The sequence below is a fragment of the Gymnoscopelus braueri genome (genome assembly GCF_963280865.1).
Source record: "Gymnoscopelus braueri genome assembly, chromosome: 20".
Lineage (NCBI taxonomy): Eukaryota > Metazoa > Chordata > Actinopteri > Myctophiformes > Myctophidae > Gymnoscopelus > Gymnoscopelus braueri.
The window spans coordinates 44,619,588-44,628,372 of NC_137622.1; the positions used below are offsets into that span (position 1 = coordinate 44,619,588).

Genomic DNA, 8,785 nt, shown 5'->3' on the forward strand with positions numbered 1-8,785 from the left:
TTTCTTTAAGTACAGTATACCTGGTGTGGAGAGGGCTGTCAACAGCACAACAGTGACATGCTGGCATGGCCAGCATGTTACCTAGAGAGGATAATTATTACAAATGTACAGTGGAATAGATAGTCTTCAGTCTTCAGCTACAAAGAGGACACCATTGAATAAAAAAGCATCAAAATTAAAAACTCACATTCAGGTTGTTGGGATACAAGTCTCAGAAATGTCTGGTGTTGGCTGAGCTACTTAAAAAGAAGATGGGAGGCCTCGAGTCCCGTTCCCGACGATCTTTACTGCACGTCTCTCCCCATCTCTCACATCTTTTTTCCTGTCCTTCTCCACTATACCTATAAATAAAGTCAGAAAAGACCCCAACAAAAATCTTTTAAAAAAGATGGGAAAAGAAAAATGGAACACTTGGCAATACAACAAAGGTTTACAATTGAACAAAGTTTACATTTTGATGTGTCAATATAAGTAGTCAGTGTAGTATAGACCAATTATGTGTTAACAAACATTGACACTGGACGCACAGGTGACTGCTTCATGTAATCAATTCCCAACAGATCGCCAAACCTGCTGTTTTGGGGTGCGCTGGTTTTAGTTCATTCAACTTGTGTGTTGGCTAGTGAGGTGCGTCCTAGTGAGACATATATACTTCACCCCGCAACGGTATTGCGCGCCGAGAACAGCTGACATACAAGCTCACAACCACGTCGCGGATGAGACTGTTGTGCGCTTGGAGGTCTGCTGTTCTCAGACGTTCTCTACGCAACTTCGCGGACGGGCTGCAGCTGCGCGAGCAAGAGCAGGTTCTGGTGCCATGATCATAGAGCGCTCCCTCCATTCTTATGACAGCCACTGGAGGTGGGGTTTGGGGGACAACTGTTTTGAATTGCTATTATTGTTTACACACAACAGAAACCAAGGATTATATATTTCAAGAGCGAGAGATCACAGTAACAATCCTAAGCATTCTTCCTCCATACTGGGAGAAAAACAGCATCTGAAAGTTTAATGGGATGCATTTTTACGCGTGAGGCTGTGACCACTTTTACATCGCATCTTATGAGCGGTGGGGTTCAGTTGGTGCTGGCCTGCGTGCGCATACTGGTTCTTATTAGTGTGACGTAGACTGTTAAGGCGTCTATATAGTCGCTGGTGAAGTCTAGGGTGGTAAATGGTAAATGGTGCATTTATATAGCGCTTTTATCCAAAGCGCTTTACATTGATTGTGCCATTAACCCATTCACACACACATTCATACACCGATGGCGGACGAAACCATGCAAGGCACCAACCTGCTCATCGGGAGCAATTAGGGGTTCAGCGTCTTGCTCAAGGACACTTCGACACTAACTCTAGGGGAGCGCCCCAGCCCGGGATCGAACTGGGAACCTTGCGGTTTTCCAGTTCACTCTACCCGGCCGCTCTACCCCTGAGCCACTGCCGCCTGCACTGCAGATCTACTTTGAAAGCTCAACGTGTTGTGAGCTAGTATAATTGGCCATTTTTGCTAAATGTTCACCCCAGAATATGGACTCTAAGGTTCAATGTGTAGACACTAGTGTAGGTAAGATTACCTTTGGCTGCTCTGGAAAAGGCACAAAATCACTTGAATAGAGGACACTTATGAAGAGAACAACAATTTAAGCTAACATGTACACCAGGAGATTAATTGTGCAATGTATAGACATCACTGAAAATACCTTTTACTTCTGCGATGGTGGGACAGATGTTGGTCTGGTCACCAAATATTTGAGCCTGAAAGACATTACACATTTAAGATGTAAGTGCAATGAAAAATAAGTTTATCACACTTTAGAGCATATCTGAGGTCTTAATGTCCATATTAAGACCTCAGATATGCGCAGCATGTTTTCGTTCACATGATGTATTTAAGATTGGACGATAAGATTTTGATATAAAAATACACAATGGCATCTGTTGTTGGGTATGTCCATATTAAGACCTCAGATATGCTCTAAAGTGTGATAAACTTATTTTTCATTGCACTACGTCTTAAATGTGTAAATGTCTTTCAGGCTCAAATATTTGGTGACCAGATCAACATCTGTGCCACCATCGCAGAAGTAAAAGGTATTTTCAGTGATGTCTATACATTGCACAATTAATCTCCTGGTGTACATGTTAGCTTAAATTGTTGTTCTCTTCATAAGTGTCCTCTATTCAAGTGATTTTGTGCTTTTTCCAGAGCAGCCAAAGGTAATCTTACCTACACTAGTGTACATTGAACCTTAGAGTCCATATTCTGGGGTGAACATTTAGCAAAAATGGCCAATTATACTAGCTCACAACACGTTGAGCTTTCAAAGTAGATCTGCAATTTTTGGCAAAAAGATTTAATGTAGAGGGACATATAATAGCAGAGTACGTACCATATGCACAGCATACTTTCTCAGCCTGGATCTCTCGTGCCCTGTGGTCGCCGGTCACTGACTGTATGTCCGTGGTCTTGTCTGGTCATGTGTCTCATTCGTAGTTCATAGGTCACAGAATCAGTCCCAGCAGCCATCAGCCAAAAATCTAAAGGCACCAAGCATGACACACAATAACAGTTTTAACAGATAATACAAGTTCTGTACCAGTACCAATCTCTTCCTTTTTTCCCCTTATTCTTTTGGCATTTTTCAATTATATAAAACAGTATGGCTCTTATGGTATGGGAAAAAAATGCCTATAAACAATCAAACAAAAACAGAGCAGATAGACATCACATAAAAATACATACACAACATTATAAAAAATAAATAACAATTTATTTATCATTCAATTTGTTCAAGAATCATCTCCAACATGTCAGGTTAGTACACACACACACCTCTCTCTCAAGGCCAAATATATACACACAGTGACCCTCACTCTCCACGATAGCCCTGAAACATGACTGTCATACCATGACGCTAAGCGTCATGTGAACCATGGCTATCTCCACGATAGCTTTCGTACAGAGTGAGGTTCCAAACAGGGCTAGGAGCATACCATAATAAGCTAAGCCTGGCACTCTTTTCCTCATGTGTACAGTTAGCTGTATAATACAACTCTCGTATTTATGATTCTGACGTTTTCAATCTACGAGAGTTGTAGGGTTCACGCCCCATGGAGACAGGGACTTTCTGCACTATGCCCCGTAGACACTCCAAACATGTACAAATTGAAAATAAAGGTGCTTAACCCCAAGCCCCATATGTTAACTGTCTCTACGCGGTAGTAGTTTAATGTAATAATCCATATCTTTCAATAAATAAGTGTTTTAATGCCGTCTGTGGCCGAACGCCATTTTTTCACCCTCGTTTACTTCCTGTTTACATTTAGTGTAATTCCGGGTTTCACCGGATGCGCCCCGTCACTACCTGTCACTACCGCCCATTGGGAACTTCCAGAATCGGCCACAGACGGCATTAAAACACTTCTTTATTGAAAGATATGGATTATTACATTAAACTACTACCACGTAGAGACAGTTAACATTTGGGGCTTGGGGGTAAGCACCTTTATTTTCAATTTGAACATGTTTGGAGTGTCTACGGGGCATAGTGCTGAAAGTCCCTGTCTCCATGGGGCGTGAACCCTACAACTCTCGTAGATTGAAAACGTCAGAATCATAAATAAGTCTACGAGAGTTGTATTCTACAGCTATGTACAGTACACTGTGTCATTTTGAACCATTATCTTAAAAAAGAAGCTGTCAATGAGTCGAATATTAAATAGAAAAACATGTGTAGCCATAAACCAGGTACTGCCCTGTGTGTAGTGTCTAGTCTAGCGTGGCGTACGGTACTTTACTAACAGAACTGAAGTTTTCAGCTTGATATAACGTCAAAAATAAACATATTTGACATATCATCGATGAAATTATGAAGTTTAGAACATAACCTAACCATTTCTAGTGCATAACTGTGATGTTTTACATTACAAACCTGTTTTAAACAGCTGAAATGAGGAGAAACGACGGTCGGCCGGAGAAAATGTTGTATATCACCAGCTGGGCTCAGGGCAGCTCAGTAGTAAAGTGGGAGTGGTTCACAGCTCCTCCCTGTGGCCTGGCAGGCAAGTGAGGTAACTGTTTAAGTTTGATTAAAATCCATCCTGTTGACCGCGACATAGCACCGATGTAGCAGCAACATAGCCCCTACATAGCCAACACAGGGAAAATAAGTCGCTCTGCCGATCCCCTAGCAACACCCACGCTATGCACATAAATCGAACGCGATGTATCGGCGATATGACGCTCTTATTCTGACGTCGCAGCGACGCTGGGTGCTGTCTGGGGTGATCCAGATAAATATCAAACATGTTTGAAAATGGTCGGGCGCCCCCGACCGTCTTGTGAGCAACTCGAGAGGGTTATGATTGGATCTTTGAACCGTCATACTAGACAATATTTATGCCCAAGATTCGCTCGCAATCGAGAGCCTTTCACACACAGCGAGCAAAACCTCGGCGATCAAAGCCCGATCTGCGTCAGATCGGGGGTTTTGTCGGCGAGCCCCAAAAAAGGTCCCCGTCAGCATAATCGGAGCAAATATCCTGTTTACTAGCCCTGAGATCAATAACTCCACCAATCTCCCAGACTCCCTCCCCGTCTTATTGATCTTAGAAAGACCCCTCATGTTTAGTCTCAACATTTTCAAGACATAAACATAGACAAAAGCACTTTTTTTTTCATGAGGGCTGGAGAGCCTGATCATCAATTTTAGCTGTCTTTGCCATTTTCTCTGAGCCATAACTGTGTTATTGTGCAATCATTGCGAGCTAGTGTGAGATACAGGCTACACGCTCCAAGATGTAAGGATTATGAGCAGGGGATACATTGAATGCAAATGCGAGGAGACTTAATTGACAGTAAAAATAATTTCAAGATTTCATTTTTAAAGAAAAATCCTCTCTCTCACACTCATGCAAGTGTGCCAGTGATTACACTCCCCTGTGCCAATGGTTGTACCCGTGCCTAAGGTTGCCATTGATGTTCATGTTTTAGTCCACATGACTCGGGAACTGTTGATTGCCATGGTTAATTCATTACTATGTCCATTAACCACTTTTAACCACATTTTAGTTTTCTGAAAAACTTCAATTTTCTATTCAAATTTGCATAATTCTTTCTATACAAAGAATCATGTTGCTATATAGCCTACATAGCAACATCGAAAAAGACACCCGAACTTGACCTCAAAAAGGCAAAACAGAAGAGAGAACAAAGAGGGACTCTCTGTTGTTCTGCATGTCACCATGGTCAGAAGGTGTGTGCGTAATGCGTGTGTGTACTAGTGTGTGTGTGTGTGTGTGTGTGTGTGTGTGTGTGTGTGTGTGTGTGTGTGTGTGTGTGTGTGCGTGTGCGTGTGTCTATGTATGTTGAGGTTCCACTGGACATCCTGTCTAAAGCTATTGTTTGACCTACAACAGTAAAATAAATTCCAGCACCCTATTATTATTATTATTGCATTTACTATGCTACCTTTGACACATACACATGTCATATAGATTTAGATATAATGTTCTACTTTTTTACTTTATACTCTGTAATGCACCAAAATGCAATACTTTATTACTACCTCAACTTCAACATTTAAGGATTTGCTGCAAATTATACAGCCAAATATAATATAATAATAGATCATTATATAATATATAAATTCAGCAACAGTTTCAAATCAGATCAGGATTCAGTTACCAGCAGGTAAAGTGGCAGGTGTATAATAATAATAAATGTGTAAATGATATTTAGTGTATTTAGTACAGTATAATACACATGTAGAAAGTAGTTTTAACAGTTAATAGGCTGGTTCTGCTAATGCCAAGGTGACTGATTATTAAGGTCAATTGTAGGTCAGTTGTGATGACAGACCAGTTAAGAGGTAAATTAAATCAAAAAAATAAAGCGAGGCGTTCACTACTATATTTGGAGAATACTGTACATGTTCCATGAGTATTTAAAACGTTTTGCATCGTGACTAAGAGCTGTGCGGCCTCATCTTTTGTCAATACCTTACCTTACCTTTTTTGTTTTCTACAAAATAGCAAATTTTACATCGAAGTGCCCACTCTTCTTGTGCCCACTCTTCCATTGTGCCCACTCTTCTTGTGCCCACTCTTCTTGTGCCCACTCGTCTTGAGTGAGCCAGCACCCTGCCACACAGGGATAAAATACCCAACAGAACAAAGCCGCTCACAGAACCACTGTCAGACTGTCTCAGTCTCCACACAGAGGCCACTATCAACACTCCACAATCAACCACAGATGGGTATAGAGATAGAACACACACCCATGGAATGTAAGCTACATTCTGTGTGTGTTCTATCTTCCATTTGTTATCTTCATCATTCCATCATTACATTAAGCAACAACAGAATGACAAGCTATGTTGCATTTGACACCCTGTCTTGTTTATGCAGTTGCAATCAAACACTTAAAAGGGTTATTTCAATTTAAAAAACACTTCTGGGGTCATTCTAACGTCTACTCAGGCTTTTGTGTGCATCCCACACTGTTTTTAAGTTGCTTGGTTCAATATTTTGGTATTTGATATTCATTTTATCAGACACGCCCCCTTCCTAAATAAACCCATTAGTCTTGAAACTCCAACTCCATTCATTATGTCTATGAATTGAATACCAAGGCCCTCATTGGAAACAGGACCGCAAGGACTTCCATGAACGGACCTGTTAGACAAAGTATTTTAAATGTAAAGGTCCTTACACACCGGGGCGATTTTTTCGTGCGAATAATACGCTTTTTTTAAAAACCTTATAAAGTCAATGCAAGCGTACATGGCGCGAAAAAGCGGAAAAGCGAAGCGAAAAAGCGTCTTTTAATTATTCGGAACGAGTCCGAATTTTGCGTATATTCGCACATTCGCCGGTGTGTAACCGCCTTTACTGTGCTGTTTTACATTTTTTGCCTAATAAAATATTCGATCAATCAATCAATCAATGTGAACCATGTCAGATTCCTTATCCTTGTAATGAAAGTTTTTGTGGCAATTAAAAAAATATATTAAAAAAAGGAGGGGAAAAAAAGGGGGAAAAAAACAACAATAGCCCCAGTGAGCCGTGGGGCCTAGAAGGTGTGTGTGTGTGTGTGTGTGTGTGTGTGTGTGTGTGTGTGATTTCTCTCATTCAAAGTGCTTACCTGTGTAAGTTAATGTGTGTCGTATCAGATATGAGTCCACAGTCTCTGAGCTTCTTCCTTCAGAGTCAACCTGCACAGAGAAGTGACTCCTGCAAATCAAGTAGTTCAAGTTCATGTAGTTTGGCATACTGTATTGTAGCACATGATTACATCTCTACGCAATGACACATGAATGTGATGTGGGTGTTTCAAACATTTCTACACACCCATTTAGCAGACAGACTTATGGAATAAAGCCAAATACAATATCATGGCTAAAATGTTTTTGTTTATTACAATTGTTGTATTATGTGTTCTAAAACTATATGTTCTTGCTCTTCTACATACAGCCAAGTGAGCCAACCAGTTGATGAAATCGCAGATTGAGGCTTTAACCTTTGTTTTTATGAAAACAGAGACCATTATGTTTTGATGGAAGATGCTTCTGAACATTAAACCAAACACTCCTTAATCGTAAAATAACTAATAACCAAAAATAGCCGATCTACAAGCTCACAACACGTTGCGCTGCAATGCTTTGAGAGCTTGTAGATCAGCTATGACATGCTTCCATAGAAGACATGCTAGCTTATATGGAATCCAAATGACTCAGTCATGGCGACTGAGAACATGAATCCATAAAAACACAAAGGTAGACATTTCTACAGCAGCAGCTGGTGTGAGATCGGCATAAAGAATGCTTTCCTCAAAACATCTTCATCTGTAATAGCCTGTAGGCTAACCTCCCAGAAACGATGACAATAAAGATTCTAGTCTAATCTTATTGGATAATTTGTTAAGATTGCAATACTCAGAAAAACCACAAGATGGCACTCAATGATCAACAACATATACCCCAGTGACTCCACTGTTTCGATTTGCATAGCAGCAGGACAGAGGCACAACTAAACCTGACTTTCTGCTGCTCTGTGTCACATTCACTAAAATACTGATAGTGTGGCTGTGATACAAAGTACATGGGCTGTAACACAGCGCTTCACCCCAAGGTCTACATCCACACAGCAAGTGAGGCTACAGTACTTGAACAACATGACCAGCACAGGGTTTTTTGGCAGGTAGTAGAGAAGAGGAGGGAAGAAATCACAGGGTTAGGGTTCATCAGTAAATACCAAAGTCCCATGAATTGATATACCGGTATATCCAATACAAAAAAGAAAGGACTCATGTGAATGTATAGGGTTCAGTTTAGGGTCCTTGGATGAAATGCAGCAGAGAATAAATAAGGGTGTTGTGTGTAGCAAGTGAACCCAGGTGTAGAGAACCCAGGTGTAGAGTCAAACATGGAGGCAGGCAGTATAAAGTTAAAGATGTATTTATTAAAGGTATTGAAGCCCTTTATTCAGAAGACACCGAAAAACTAGGCAGAACAGAATCTGAGTAGCTCAGACAAAACACCAAAACTACACACTAGAAGGCTTCCATTCCTTCTAGTGCCACAACAGAGATACGCACAGTAACAATAGTTTTAAGAACTGACCATTTCTATGTAAATAAGGTAAGGATATGTTCCATGTCATGTGACACACTGCGAGGCAAACTGGAGCTGGAAGTTTGATGGAATGCACTGAAGTCAACGAGAACAGGGTGGTCAAACATATCAACAAACACCATCATCACACTTTGTGTTTTGGCCTCTTT

General features: G+C 40.8%; 1 protein-coding gene across 1 annotated transcript in view; it reads right to left on the bottom strand.

Annotated features, from left to right (window-relative positions):
- The window catches only part of LOC308075739 (uncharacterized protein), a 61,316-nt gene extending 54,114 nt beyond the window's left edge, over nt 1-7,202 (bottom strand). Inside the window, exon 1 of the mRNA XM_080415685.1 lies at nt 7,148-7,202. The gene's annotated coding sequence lies outside the window, so the exon portion shown is untranslated. The remainder of the gene's footprint in view (nt 1-7,147) is intronic.
- Nucleotides 7,203-8,785: the final 1,583 nt, after the last annotated feature.